We start from the raw sequence: 16,731 nt of genomic DNA on the forward strand, positions 1-16,731 counted from the left end.
CAAAGAACGATGCCCTGCGATCCTTTGCGGCGGAAGGACGTGCGCCAAACAGCTCTCTGCCAGGGGCCCAGCTGCCACTACATTTACCCAGTGTGCAGTTAGGGAGATATAGCGTCCCTGGCCGTGCATACTGGTCCACATATCTGTAGTTAAGTGGACCTTGCCACAGATGGCGTTGCTCAGTGCACACTTGATTTTATCCGATACTTGGTTGTGCAGGGAGGGCACGGCTCTCCTGGAGAAGTAGTGGCGGCTGGGAACGACGTACTGTGGGACAGCAAGCGACATGAGCTGTTTGAAGCTGTCCGTCACCACCAGCCTGTATGACAGCATTTTAAAGGCCAGCAGTTTAGAAATGCTGGCATTCAGGGCCAGGGATCGAAGGTGGCTAGGTGGGAATTTACACTTTCTCTCAAAGGTTTGTGAGATGGAGAGCTGAACGCTTCCGTGTGACATGGTGGAGATGCTTGGTGATGGAGGTGGTGTTGTTGGTGGCACATCCTCTGTTTGCTGGGCAGCAGGTGCCAACGTTCCTCCAGAGGCGGAGGAAGAGGCCGAGGCAGCAGCAGAAGAGGGAGCAGGAGGGGCCTGAGCCCTTTCTTGGTTTTGAAGGTGCTTACTCCACTGCAGCCTGTGTCTCGCATGTAGATGCCTGGTCATGCAGGTTGTGCTAAGGTTCAGAACGTTAATGCCTCGCTTCAGGCTCTGATGGCACAGCGTGCAAACTACTCGGGTCTTGTCGTCAGCACATTGTGTGAAGAAGTGCCATGCCAGGGAACTCCTTGAAGCTGCCTTTGGTGTGCTCGGTCCCTGTTGACGGTGGCCAGTAGCAGGCGAACTGTTTTGGCGACGGCTGCTCTGCTTTTGCACCCTGCTCCCGCTTTTGCTACACTGTTGGCTCGGTCTCACCACTGCCTCTTCCTCCGAACTCTGAAAGTCAGTGGCACGACCTTCATTCCATTTGGGGTCTAGGACCTCATCGTCCCCTGCATCGTCTTCCACCCAGTCTTCCTCCCTGACCTCCTTTTCGGTCTGCACACTGCAGAAAGACGCAGCAGTTGGCACCTGTGTTTCGTCATCATCAGAGACGGGCTGAGGTAGTATTCCCATGTCCTTATCAGGAAACATAAGTGGTTGTGCGTCAGTGCATTCTATGTCTTCCACCCCTGGGGAATGGCAAAGTGGATGCCCTTGGGAAACCTTGCCAGCAGAGTCTTCAAACAGCATAAGAGACTGCTGCATGACTTGAGGCTCAAACAGGTTCCCCGATATGCATGGGGGTGATGTGACAGACTGATGGGCATGGGTTTCAGGCGCCACCTGTGCGCTTTCTGCAGAAGATTGGGTGGGAGATAATGTGAACGTGCTGGATCCACTGTCGGCCACCCAATTGACTAGCGCCTGTACTTGCTCAGGCCTTACTATCTTTGGAACGGCATTAGGCCCGACCAAATATCGCTGTCGATTCTGGCGGCTACTGGGACCTGAGGTAGTAGGTTCAGTAGGACGTGTAGCTGTAGCAGAACAGCCACGTCCTCTCCCTGCACCAGAGGCTCCACCAACACCACGACCATGACCGCGTCCCTTATTAGACGTTTGCCTCATAGTTAGCGTTCACAAAGCAAAGTAAAAATGGTAAAGTATGTTAAAAATAATTAATCGCCAATATAAACCCTGATGTAGGGTATTGCACTCTATTTTTTTTTTTTTAACTCTATATGACAGCGGTATTTGTGGCAAAAATGTAATACTCACTTATGCATTTCTTATCCCAGATGTGCAGTATATCAGAGGGTTTTTTCACCCCAGTAACCAAAAAGCCGTATTTCTGTCCTAAATGTGACAGTCACTTATGCTTGTCTAATCCCAGATGTGCAGTATATTAGAAAGTTTTTTCACACAAACCAAAAAGCTGTATTTCTGTCCTAAATGTGACAGTCACTTATGCACGTGTAATCCCAGATGTGCAGTATATGAGAGGCTTTTTCACCCCAGTATGCCAAAGCCGTATTTATGGCCTAAAAGTGACAGTCACTTATGCACGTGTAATCCCAGATGTGCAGTATATAAGAGGCTTTTTTCACCCCAGTATGCCAAAGCCATATTTATGGCCTAAATGTGACAGTCACTTATGCACGTGTAATCCCAGATGTGCAATATATTAGAGGGTTTTTTCACCCCAGTAACCAAAAAGCCGTATTTCTGTCCTAAATGTGACAGTCACTTATGCATGTCTAATTCCAGATGTGCAGTATATTAGAAAGTTTTTTCACCCTAACCAAAAAGCTGTATTTCTGTCCTAAATGTGACAGTCACTTATGCACGTGTAATCCCAGATGTGTAGTATATGAGAGGCTTTTTTCACCCCAGTATGCCAAAGCCGTATTTATGGCCTAAATGTGACAGTCACTTATGCACGTGTAATCCCAGATGTGCAGTATATGAGAGGCTTTTTTCACCCCAGTATGCCAAAGCCGTATTTATGGCCTAAATGTGACAGTCACTTATGCACGTGTAATCGCTGATGTGCAGTATATTAAAGTTCTTTTTTCACCCTAACCAAAAATCTGTATTTCTGTCCTAAATGTGACAGTCACTTATGCACGTGTAATCCCCGATGTGCAGTATATGAGAGGCTTTTTTCACCCCAGTATGCCAAAGCCATATTTATGGCCTAAATGTGACAGTCACTTATGCACGTGTAATCCCAGATGTGCAATATATTAGAGGGTTTTTTCACCCCAGTAACCAAAAAGCCGTATTTCTGTCCTAAATGTGACAGTCACTTATTCTTGTCTAATTCCAGATGTGCAGTATATGAGAAAGTTTTTTCACCCTAACCAAAAAGCTGTATTTCTGTCCTAAATGTGACAGTCACTTATGCACGTGTAATCCCAGATGTGTAGTATATGAGAGGCTTTTTTCACCCCAGTATGCCAAAGCCGTATTTATGGCCTAAATGTGACAGTCACTTATGCACGTGTAATCCCAGATGTGCAGTATATGAGAGTCTTTTTTCACCCCAGTATGCCAAAGCCGTATTTATGGCTTAAATGTGACAGTCACTTATGCACTTGTAATCGCAGATGTGCAGTATATTAAAGTTTTTTTTTCACCCTAACCAAAAAGCTGTATTTCTGTCCTAAATGTGACAGTCACTTATGCACGTGTAATCCCCGATGTGCAGTATATGAGAGGCTTTTTTCACCCCAGTATGCCAAAGCCATATTTATGGCCTAAATGTGACAGTCACTTATGCACGTGTAATCCCAGATGTGCAATATATTAGAGGCTTTTTTCACCCCAGTAACCAAAAAGCCATATTTATGGCCTAAATGTGACAGTCACTTATGCTTGTCTAATCCCAGATGTGCAGTATATTAGAGGGTTTTTTCACCCTAACAAAAAAGCTGTATTTCTGTCCGAAATGTGACAGTCACTTATGCATGTGTAATCCCAGATGTGCAGTATATGAGAGGCTTTTTTCACCCAAGTATGCCAAAGCCGTATTTATGGCCAAAATGTGACAGTCACTTATGCATGTGTATTCCCAGATGTGCAGTATATAAGAGGGTTTTTTCACCCTAACCAAAAAGCTGTATTTCTGTCCGAAATGTGACAGTCACTTATGCATGTGTAATCCCAGATGTGCAGTATATGAGAGGCTTTTTTCACCCCAGTATGCCAAAGCCGTATTTATGGCCAAAATGTGACAGTCACTTATGCTTGTCTAATCCCAGATGTGCAATATATTAGAGGGTATTTTCACACCAGTAACCAAAAAGCCGTATTTCTGTCCTAAATGTGACAGTCACTTATGCATGTCTAATTCCAGATGTGCAGTATATTAGAAAGTTTTTTCACCCTAACCAAAAAGCTGTATTTCTGTCCTAAATGTGACAGTCACTTATGCACGTGTAATCCCAGATGTGTAGTATATGAGAGGCTTTTTTCACCCCAGTATGCCAAAGCCGTATTTATGGCCTAAATGTGACAGTCACTTATGCACGTGTAATCCCAGATGTGCAGTATATGAGAGGCTTTTTTCACCCCAGTATGCCAAAGCCGTATTTATGGCCTAAATGTGACAGTCACTTATGCACGTGTAATCGCTGATGTGCAGTATATTAAAGTTCTTTTTTCACCCTAACCAAAAAGCTGTATTTCTGTCCTAAATGTGACAGTCACTTATGCACGTGTAATCCCCGATGTGCAGTATATGAGAGGCTTTTTTCACCCCAGTATGCCAAAGCCATATTTATGGCCTAAATGTGACAGTCACTTATGCACGTGTAATCCCAGATGTGCAATATATTAGAGGGTTTTTTCACCCCAGTAACCAAAAAGCCGTATTTCTGTCCTAAATGTGACAGTCACTTATTCTTGTCTAATTCCAGATGTGCAGTATATGAGAAAGTTTTTTCACCCTAACCAAAAAGCTGTATTTCTGTCCTAAATGTGACAGTCACTTATGCACGTGTAATCCCAGATGTGTAGTATATGAGAGGCTTTTTTCACCCCAGTATGCCAAAGCCGTATTTATGGCCTAAATGTGACAGTCACTTATGCACGTGTAATCCCAGATGTGCAGTATATGAGAGGCTTTTTTCACCCCAGTATGCCAAAGCCGTATTTATGGCTTAAATGTGACAGTCACTTATGCACGTGTAATCGCAGATGTGCAGTATATTAAAGTTATTTTTTCACCCTAACCAAAAAGCTGTATTTCTGTCCTAAATGTGACAGTCACTTATGCACGTGTAATCCCCGATGTGCAGTATATGAGAGGCTTTTTTCACCCCAGTATGCCAAAGCCATATTTATGGCCTAAATGTGACAGTCACTTATGCACGTGTAATCCCAGATGTGCAATATATTAGAGGCTTTTTTCACCCCAGTAACCAAAAAGCCATATTTATGGCCTAAATGTGACAGTCACTTATGCTTGTCTAATCCCAGATGTGCAGTATATTAGAGGGTTTTTTCACCCTAACAAAAAAGCTGTATTTCTGTCCGAAATGTGACAGTCACTTATGCATGTGTAATCCCAGATGTGCAGTATATGAGAGGCTTTTTTCACCCCAGTATGCCAAAGCCGTATTTATGGCCAAAATGTGACAGTCACTTATGCATGTGTATTCCCAGATGTGCAGTATATAAGAGGGTTTTTTCACCCTAACCAAAAAGCTGTATTTCTGTCCGAAATGTGACTGTCACTTATGCATGTGTAATCCCAGATGTGCAGTATATGAGAGGCTTTTTTCACCCCAGTATGCCAAAGCCGTATTTATGGCCAAAATGTGACAGTCACTTATGCTTGTCTAATCCCAGATGTGCAGTATATTAGAGGGTTTTTTCACCCTAACCAAAAAGCTGTATTTCTGTCCTAAATGTGACAGTCACTTATGCACGTGTAATCCCAGATGTGCAGTTTATGAGAGGCTTTTTTCACCCCAGTATGCCAAAGCCGTATTTCTGTAAAATATGTGATAGTCACTAATGCATGTGTAATCCCAGATGTGCAATATATTAGAGGGTATTTTCACACCAGTAACCAAAAAGCCGTATTTCTGTCCTAAATGTGACAGTCACTTATGCATGTCTAATTCCAGATGTGCAGTATATTAGAAAGTTTTTTCACCCTAACCAAAAAGCTGTATTTCTGTCCTAAATGTGACAGTCACTTATGCACGTGTAATCCCAGATGTGTAGTATATGAGAGGCTTTTTTCACCCCAGTATGCCAAAGCCGTATTTATGGCCTAAATGTGACAGTCACTTATGCACGTGTAATCCCAGATGTGCAGTATATGAGAGGCTTTTTTCACCCCAGTATGCCAAAGCCGTATTTATGGCCTAAATGTGACAGTCACTTATGCACATGTAATCGCTGATGTGCAGTATATTAAAGTTCTTTTTTCACCCTAACCAAAAAGCTGTATTTCTGTCCTAAATGTGACAGTCACTTATGCACGTGTAATCCCCGATGTGCAGTATATGAGAGGCTTTTTTCACCCCAGTATGCCAAAGCCATATTTATGGCCTAAATGTGACAGTCACTTATGCACGTGTAATCCCAGATGTGCAATATATTAGAGGGTTTTTTCACCCCAGTAACCAAAAAGCCGTATTTCTGTCCTAAATGTGACAGTCACTTATTCTTGTCTAATTCCAGATGTGCAGTATATGAGAAAGTTTTTTCACCCTAACCAAAAAGCTGTATTTCTGTCCTAAATGTGACAGTCACTTATGCACGTGTAATCCCAGATGTGTAGTATATGAGAGGCTTTTTTCACCCCAGTATGCCAAAGCCGTATTTATGGCCTAAATGTGACAGTCACTTATGCACGTGTAATCCCAGATGTGCAGTATATGAGAGGCTTTTTTCACCCCAGTATGCCAAAGCCGTATTTATGGCTTAAATGTGACAGTCACTTATGCACGTGTAATCGCAGATGTGCAGTATATTAAAGTTATTTTTTCACCCTAACCAAAAAGCTGTATTTCTGTCCTAAATGTGACAGTCACTTATGCACGTGTAATCCCCGATGTGCAGTATATGAGAGGCTTTTTTCACCCCAGTATGCCAAAGCCATATTTATGGCCTAAATGTGACAGTCACTTATGCACGTGTAATCCCAGATGTGCAATATATTAGAGGCTTTTTTCACCCCAGTAACCAAAAAGCCATATTTATGGCCTAAATGTGACAGTCACTTATGCTTGTCTAATCCCAGATGTGCAGTATATTAGAGGGTTTTTTCACCCTAACAAAAAAGCTGTATTTCTGTCCGAAATGTGACAGTCACTTATGCATGTGTAATCCCAGATGTGCAGTATATGAGAGGCTTTTTTCACCCCAGTATGCCAAAGCCGTATTTATGGCCAAAATGTGACAGTCACTTATGCATGTGTATTCCCAGATGTGCAGTATATAAGAGGGTTTTTTCACCCTAACCAAAAAGCTGTATTTCTGTCCGAAATGTGACAGTCACTTATGCATGTGTAATCCCAGATGTGCAGTATATGAGAGGCTTTTTTCACCCCAGTATGCCAAAGCCGTATTTATGGCCAAAATGTGACAGTCACTTATGCTTGTCTAATCCCAGATGTGCAGTATATTAGAGGATTTTTTCACCCTAACCAAAAAGCTGTATTTATGTACTAAATGTGACAGTCACTTATGCACGTGTAATCCTTGATGTGCAATATATTAGAGGCTTTTTTCACCCCAGTAACCAAAAAGCCATATTTATGGCCTAAATGTGACAGTAATTTATGCTTGTCTAATCCCAGATGTGTAGTATATTGGAGGGTTTTTTCACCCTAACAAAAAAGCTGTATTTCTGTCCGAAATGTGACAGTCACTTATGCACGTGTAATCCCAGATGTGCAGTATATGAGAGGCTTTTTTCACTCCAGTATGCCAAAGCCGTATTTATGGCCAAAATGTGACAGTCACTTATGCATGTGTAATCCCAGATGTGTAGTATATTAGAGGGTTTTTTCACCCTAACCAAAAAGCTGTATTTCTGTCCTAAATGTGACAGTCACTTATGCACGTGTAATCCTTGATGTGCAATATATTAGAGGCTTTTTTCACCCCAGTATGCCAAAGCCGTATTTATGGCCTAAATGTGACAGTCACTTATGCACGTGTAATCGCAGATGTGCAGTATATTAAAGTTATTTTTTCACCCTAACCAAAAAGCTGTATTTGTGTCCTAAATGTGACAGTCACTTATGCACGTGTAATCCTTGATGTGCAATATATTAGAGGCTTTTTTCACCCCAGTATGCCAAAGCCGTATTTATGGCCAAAATGTGACAGTCACTTATGCATGTGTATTCCCAGATGTGCAGTATATAAGAGGGTTTTTTCACCCTAACCAAAAAGCTGTATTTGTGTCCTAAATATGACAGTCACTTATGCATGTGTAATCCCAGATGTGCAGTATATGAGAGGCTTTTTTCACCCCAGTATGCCAAAGCCGTATTTATGGCCAAAATGTGACAGTCACTTATGCTTGTCTAATCCCAGATGTGCAGTATATTAGAGGATTTTTTCACCCTAACCAAAAAGTTGTTTTTATGTACAAAATGTGACAGTCACTTATGCACGTGTAATCCCAGATGTGCAATATATTAGAGGCTTTTTTCTCCCCAGTAGCCTAAAAGCCGTATTTCTGTCCTAAATGTGACAGTCATTTATGCACGTGAAATCCCAGATGTGCAGTATATCAGAGGGTTTTTTCACCCTAACCAAAAAGCTGTATTTCTGTCCTAAATGTGACAGTGACTTATGCACATGTAATCACAGATGTGCAGTATATGAGAGGCTTTTTTCACCCCAGTATGCCAAAGCCGTATTTATGGCCTAAATGTGACAGTCACTTATGCACGTGTAATTCCAGATGTGCAGTATATTAGAGGGTTTTTTCACCCTAACCAAAAAGCTGTATTTCTGTCCTAAATGTCATAGTCACTTATGCTTGTCTAATCCCAGATGTGCAGTATTTTAGATGTTTTTTTCACCCTAACCAAAAAGCTGTATTTCTTTTTTAAATGTGACAGTCACTTATGCACGTGTAATCACAGATGTGCAGTATGTAACCAGAAAGCTGTATTTCTGTCCTAAATGTGACAGTGACTTATGCACGTGTAATCACAGATGTGCAGTATATTAGAGGCTTTTTTCACCCTAACCAAAAAGCTGTATTTCTGTCCTAAATGTGACAGTCACTTATGCTTGTCTAATCCCAGATGTGCAGTATATTAGAGGGGTTTTTTCACCCCAGTATGCCAAAGTTTTATTTCTGGACTTGCAGATAGCCTATGCTGGTGCACTATCGTTGCATAAAATGGCTGCCGATCAGGTATTGATATTGATGAAATGAAGAAAAAAAACTTTTTCAGCAGTAGTTGGCTCGGGGCAGGCTTAAAAAAATTGTGCACTGCACCCACAAAACATTTTTTCTGTAGATCGCTGAGTACATAAACCAGTTTTTGATAAGATCGCTCCCTTATCTCTCCCTCACAGCAGCTGCAGCCTCTCCCTACACTAATCCGAGCAGAGTGACGGGCAGCGCTAAGTGACTCCAGCTTAAATAGAGGCTGGGTCACATACTGCAGTTGGCCAATCACAGCCATGCCAACAATAGGCATGGCTGTGATAGCCTTTTGGGGCAAGTAGTAAGACGCTTGTTGATTGGCTGCTTTGCAGCCTTTCAAAAAGCGCCATAAAAATCGCCGAACACCGAACCAGAACTTTTACGTAAATGTTCGGGTCCGGGTGCCGAAAAACCTAACGTTTGGTACGAACCCGAACTTTACAGTTCGGGTTCGCTCAACTCTAGAGACGTGTTATCTAAACTAAATGCGTTAATCAAACACCTTCAATTGCTTTTCAATGGCTTTTGTCTGAAGATATCGCGATGAGTTAAGAAATTTGAGTTAAGAATTTAAGTGCTAACCCTGCTACATCTGTATATTACATGCCCCAAAAATTATGCATTCATTATACAGAAAAGATCAATTGATTATGTGGCTGGAGGTATATTAGACGGTCATTGGATTTCAATTTTACTGCAGGCCAGTTGAGTATAGGCCTCAAACATTAGACATTCACCGGACAGAAAAAATCTAGTGATTATGTGGCTGGAGGTATTTTAGGTGGTCATTGGATAACAATTTTTTTGCAGGCCAATGGAGTACAGGCCCTAAACATTAGGCATTCACAGGACAGAAAAGGTCTTTTTTGACGCTGTATTTACATAAGACAGGGACCATTCTTTCTTCTGGGTTGTGGTGGATATGTGTGGGCTGGCATAAGGAAATTCAATTAAACGTGGTCATCACAAGTGTTGAATTCCTCTGAGATCCATGCCTCATGCATTTTTAGACATGTGAGGTAGTTCACACTGTCGTGAGCTAGGGGAGTGCACTTATCGGTCACAATTCCCCCTGCTGCGCTGAACGTCCTTTCGGACAGGACACTCGACCAGGGGCAAGACAAGAGTAGCATGGAAAATTGTGCTAACTCTGGCCACAGGTCAAGCCTGCACACCCAGTAGTCCAGGGGTTCCTTGCTTCTCAGAGCGTCTACATCGGCCGTTAACCCGATGTAGTCAGACACCTGTCGGTCTAGGCGTTCCCTGAGGCTGGATCCTGATGGCGGCTGTCGATGGGTTGGCTGCAAAAATTATCTCATATCCGAAGTGACCAACACATCTTCAAACCTCCCTCTTCTTGCATGCGCGATAGGATTGGTATCCGCAACTATTTCTCTGTGGGTGAAAATTCCTCTGCCAGCGCCCACAAGCGCTGGAAATGCTGCATTCTGACAGCCCTCTGTGATGCTGGTTACATGTCTGCAATTTTGTGTTTGTACCAGGGGTCTAAGTATGTTGCCACCCAGTACTGGTCCTTGCCTTTTATGCTTTTTATGCAGGAGTCCCTCTTCAAACACTGGAGCATGAAGGCCCCCATTTGCACAAAACTGTAAGCGGTGGAGCACCCTGGCTCCTACTCATCGCCCAGGAGAATGTCGTCCTTGGTCTCCTCCACACATCCACGGACAACACCAGGGATCCCCGAAAAGTTTAAAGCCTGCTCTTCTTGCTCCTCCTCCTCCCCCCAGGCACTATCCTCCTCTGACTCAGACTCCTCCTCAGACTCCTGCTGACTTGTCTCAGATGGAGTAGCCTTCCCCTGGGAATTCATTCAGCATTGCGACATCATCATCTTCCTGCTCCTGCTCAACGGCTTGATCAATGTCACAACGCAATGCACGCTCCAGATAGAAGGCGTAAGGTACGATGTCACTGATGGCGCCCTGGCTGCAACTGACCAGTTTGGTTATCTCATCAAATGGCCGCAGTCGCGAATGAGCAGCCACTGGCGGGGTGAAAAGAAACCAAGCTCCCCAGAACCTGTCCTGCTGCATAGTTCGTACAGATAATCGTTAATGGCATGTTGCTGCTGGAACAGCCTATCAAGCATATACAAAGTAAAGTACCAGCGCTTCGCGCTGTCACAAATCAGACATCTGACGGGCAGGTGGTGTCGCCGCAAGGCGAGCCATGGCCATGTAAGATCTTCTAAAATGGCCAGAGATTTTCTTGGCCTGCCGCAAGACGTCCTGGACCCCGGGTTATTTGGCAACGAATCGCTGCACGTTTCTTGGTTTCTGACTCGGCTTGTTTGATTACTCTGTTGTATGTATTGTCTGTCTTCCCTGCACTTATCCTAGCTGAGGGTTTGTCGACCAGTTGTCCCTTGTCACTAGGACTTGCGAGGCAAGTAGGCATGGACAAGGGCGCGGGTTGAGCTCAGTGGTCACTTTCCCACCCCCTGTGTGTGTGACATAATAACAGGCCCAAATTACCAGTGTTACCATGAATCCTTTGGTTACCCTGATGGAGCATGTTTCTAATTTGACTCAGATGGTTCAGAAATTGGGGGGGAAACTCCATTTACATGAGTCAGGACAGAGTGCCTCCACTACGCATTCATCTAGTCATCATATGGAGCCCCAGATTAAGCTTCCGGAACTATTTTCTGGTAATTGTAAAAAGTTTCTTTCTTTCAAAAAAAGCTTTATTTCAGATTACGCCCCTTGTCATCCGGCTCTGAGAGCCAACGAGTGGGCATAGTTATCTCCCGTTTACAGGGGGACCCCAGGATTGGGCTTTTTCCTTGCCTTCCGACGCTAGTTGTCTCAGTTCCGTTGAGGGGTTCTTTCAGGCCCTGGGAACCTTGTATGATGAACCTGAGAGGGCCATGGTAGCTGAAACCGCTTTTAAAGCTTTGGTACAGGGAGATCAACCTGCTGAAGAGTATTGCACCCAGTTCAGACGATGGTGTGTTCCCTCTGGCTGGAATGTACCAGCCCTTAAAAGCCAATTCAGGTCAGGTTTGTCCAAGAATCCTAAAGGCCTATTAGTTAACTAATCAGCTTCCTAAATAATTTTACAAATGCCTAGGAAGGCAATGAGACCTATTTTGACCCAGGTGAAATTTAATACTTCACTTTTATTATTATATATATTAAAATCTGAATTACTAGGTGAGTGCTCATTTTATTTACCTTTATTAACTATTGTACAAACTAAAAAAATACTATGTTTAAAAATACAGTTAGCACTCCACTAGAGAATTGAGATGTTGAACGGCAATGACGGGGCGTGGAGGGGTGCACTACCTCCCACCCTATTACTTGTAATACAGGGCAATGCCGTATTACTTAGTGCAGGGCTGTTGCCAACTGAATATTGTTGTCAGTATGGCAGTGTAAAGCAGTGGGGAACAGGCAACATCAACCCACTGTCAGATGGGATGCTAATGACTCCCTTATACAAGTGAGGCCAGCTAAAATGCCAGACCACAGATAGCCCTACAACCTATAGTACACACCATAAGCTTGTGTTTGAACTGAATAGCTTGATTAATCTCTCTATTGAGATGTAGTCCAGCCGGACTGAACACAGTTGGATCACAATGAAGTGGAAGACTTCTTACTTGTAATACAGGACAATGCCGTGTTACTTAGTGCAGGGCTGTTGCCAACTGAATATTGTTGTCAGTATGGCAGTGTAAAGCAGTGGGGAATAGGCGGCATCGACCCACTGTCAGAGGGATGCTAATGACCCCCTTATACACGTGAGGCCAGCTAATCAGCTTCCTGAGACATTGGAAGAAACTATGACACTCGCTGTTCGACAGACGTGTTAGGGAGAGACGGCAGGAACGTTTGCTTTTTCCCCAGGAGGTGGTCCAGCCAGAGGTCTGTCCTATGAGCAGAGCCTATTTCTCTTCTGAGGAACCCATACAGATCGGGTTGACTCGTAGAGATCAGCGTCGCCGACGAGGGGCTTGTTTCTATTGTCACTACCGCCCAATAGGTCTTACGATTGCGCCATTGAATTGGTAGAGGGTACCAGGTTTCCCAAGGGACGCATCTATAATCTTTCTAGATCTGAACGCAAGGCCATAGAGGATTATGTTAAAGAGAGTCTCAGTATGGGGGCAGGATTTTTCTTTGTCAAAAAGAAAGATGGAGGCCTCAGACCTTGTATTGATTATCGGGAGTTAAATAATATTACGATTATGAATCAATACTCCCTGCTGTTGATTCTCGATCTGTTTAATCAAGTACTGGGGGCTTCCTGGTTCTCTAAAATTGATTTGAAGGGGGCATATAACTTATTTCGAATTAAGGAGGGAAACGAGTGGAAGACAGCTTTCAATACTCCAGCTGGACACTTCGAATATCTTGTAAAGCCTTTTGAACTCAGCAATGCGCCAGCGGTGTTCCAAAATTTTATGAATGATATTTTCAGAGAATTCTTAGGTAAATTAGTGACTGTCTACCTTGATGATGTTTTGATTTTTTCCCCTGATTTTGAGAGTCATGTGTCTCATGTTAAACAAGTGTTGGAGGTTTTGAGGAAGAATCAATTGGCTGCCAAACAGGAGAAATGTGTTTTTGGGGTACAAAAGATTTTGTATCTCAGGTATGTTCTCACTCCTCACGCCTTTAAAATGGATCCTAGCAAGGTATTAGCAATTATGGACTGGGTAAGGCCATCGTCCTTAAAGGCCTTACGTTTTTTAGAGTTCGCTAATTATTACCGTAGATTTATAAAGAATTTTTCAGTAATTGCTAGACCCTTGACCGACCTCACCAAAAAAGGGGCGGACCTGGATAACTGGTCTGTGTAAGCTACTGAAGTATTTGAAACTCTTAAAAAGGCCTTCAGTAGCGCTCCTGTTTTGATTCAGCCGGATCAAGAGAGACCTTTCATTGTAGAGGTGGATGCCTCTGAGGACGGAGTAGGGGCGGTCCTCTCACAAGGCCCCTCTAGTCTTACCAATTTAAGGCCTTGTGCCTTCTTTTCCAGAAAATTTTCTCCAACCGAGAGAAATTATGACATGGGGAATCGTGAATTGCTGGCCATTAAATGGGCGTTTGAGGAGTGGAGTCATTTTCTTGAGGGGGCTAAACATTGTGTCACCGTTGTTACTGATCACAAAAATCTGATGTTTCTTGAGTCTGCTAAGAGGTTGAATCCCCTAGTTGTTTTTACACGTTTTAATTTCTCCATCACTTTCAGAATAGGAAGTAAGAACGTGAAGGCAGATGCTCTATCTCAGAGTTTTTGTGCGTTTCAGCCTACGGACGCACCACCTGAAACCATATTGCCAGCTAATGTCTTTTTAGCAGCCGTGTCCCAAGATCTTACGGCTCTTATTAAGGCAGAACAACATCTGGCCCCCGACACCCACACCATTAGATAAGTTGTTTGTCCCCGAACAATTCCGTCTCCAGCTGTTGGGTGAGTGTCATGATTCTGTTTTGTGTGGACATCCTGGTATCAAGAGTACTAAAGAGCTGGTATCAAGGTCTTACAGGTGGCCCACCCTATTCAAGGATGTCAAGTCCTATGTGTTGGACTGCGAGGTGTGTGCCAAGTCTAAAACCCCTAGAACTCGCCCTGCTGGTGAGTTGCGACCCCTACCTATTCCCAGTTGACCCTGGTCTCATATTTCTATGGATTTTATCACGGACCTGCCACCTGCAGAGGGTAAAACTGTGGTTTGGGTAGTGGTCGATAGGTTCAGTAAGATGGTACATTTTGTTCCTCTTGCTAAGCTTCCTAATGCTAAGACTCTGGCCTCTGTATTTGTATAACAAATTGTAAGTTTGCACGGTATTCCCGAGAACATTGTATCTGATAGGGGTGTCCAGTTTGTGTCTAGATTTTGGAGAGCCTTCTGTCCGAGGTGCCAAATCTCATTGTCTTTCTCATCTGCCTATCATCCTGAGAGTAACAGGCAGACGGAACGACTTAATCAGTCTTTGGAACAGTTTCTCAGGTCATACGTCTCCGATGATCAACGACTATGGGTTAAGTATAGGGATGAGCGAACCCGAACTGTATAGTTCGGGGTCGTACCGAATTTTGGGGTGTCCGTGACACGGACCCGAACCCGAACATTTTCGTAAAAGTCCGGGTTCGGGTTCGGTGTTCAGCGCTTTCTTGGTGCTTTTTGAAAGGCTGCAAAGCAGCCAATCAACAAGCATCATACTACTTGCCCCAAGAGGCCATCACAGCCATGCCTACTATTGGCATGGCTGTGATTGGCCAGTGCAGCATGTGACAATAAACTATAAGGGGCAGTATACTAAGGCTAAAAATTCACTTTTAATAAGGTATGGGAGATAAAACAACGGCCCCTACAGACAAACAACACATAAGACCTGTACACACTCAACAGGTATGCTGAGTGGTCAGAGACGGTTAGCAAAGGACCAACACACACATATATATAGGTGATGGACTGGACTGGTGAAAAAGGAAGCGGGCAAAACAGTGTAAAAACCAAATAAACTGGCCCTATTGCCTCCCTGCTTGTCCTAAGTCACCCTATAGATAATTACCAGAGGACGGGGTCCAAAAAGCCCCGCAAGGGGTGGCCCAGACTGGAACTCTCTCCCTGTTAAGTGACCCTAATGAGGCCCTAACATAGGGGAGAGTGTCCGTCCAAAGGATTGGCATTCACATACAAAAAATAAAGAAAATGAGTAAAAATGTAACCCCACTCAGTCACCCCTGGAAGGGTAGAGAGGGTGGGCAAATACTCATGTGTCCCGACGCGTTTCTTCACAGGATGCCCCAGGATTCATCAGGGGACACGGGGCAAGAATGGCAGTTATCCCTCCCGGCTAATTAGCCCAAATGCGGGGGAATAGCCTGCGTAGATACTTCAGTCCTGGTGTGGCTGAGTCTGGGGATAACGGAAAAATAACAGAGAACCAAAGTAAGTCACTTAACACAGAAAACCTCCATTTAACCACCCATATGGGGCTCTGGAGGAAAGGTACTCACATATTGTTGGCAGCGGTCGGCATTCAGCTGTAAATCCACCTTCCAAGCAAAGACCCAGGGTGTTGGTGTCTGCTGAGGTGGGGTGACCGGCAACAAGTGGGGCAGAAACCGCCCCCTTATAAGGGCTGTGGGGCCCTACGTAGCGTCCCATAGCCTCCTGCGCCTACCTATGACGTCAGAGGAGGCATATCCCTAGCACACCCATGTGATCGCACGGGATGTGCCCGCACGTTCGCGCATGCGCATTGAGTCACCCATGCGTTTCATGGGACTCAGAGTGGAATGCATAGCTGTATTTCCTTATCATGTGACCGCCGCAAAGCGCAGCCCAGAAACCTGATACGTCACAGCGGCGGTCACATGATCGGAACAGAGCAACAGCAGCAGAGGCGTCCCTGGTGACTGACGAGCCGAGTAAGGCGCTATACTTAATAGGTATATAATCATCCAAGGGCGTCATGGAGTACATGCAGAACCGCTCCCCCGGTCTGCATGCCTCATAGCTGGGTCATGCCCCTGTTAAGTGTATGTCAACAGGAGGGACACAGCGCTCATAGCAACTTGAATAATAGGGTAAAGGAGGAATACACCAAGGGGGAGGAAATCGACTCATCGGTCTATTAGGACCCTAACCCCCTTGTCCCTATTACATACGGGGACATGACGGTATACGTCCAACGTCCCACATATTAAGACCAAAGGTACAGGGGTTAAATGGCCGTTCATCTGAGCCACGGATACAGAACATAAACAACCGGTATTCAAAGGAAACAGCTAAAATTAATTTGTTCATTCAAACCATGGAAGGCAACCGTATTGAGGGTGAACGTCCACCAACATTC

This window comes from Bufo bufo, chromosome 1 (assembly GCF_905171765.1).
Source record: "Bufo bufo chromosome 1, aBufBuf1.1, whole genome shotgun sequence".
NCBI classification, from domain to species: domain Eukaryota; kingdom Metazoa; phylum Chordata; class Amphibia; order Anura; family Bufonidae; genus Bufo; species Bufo bufo.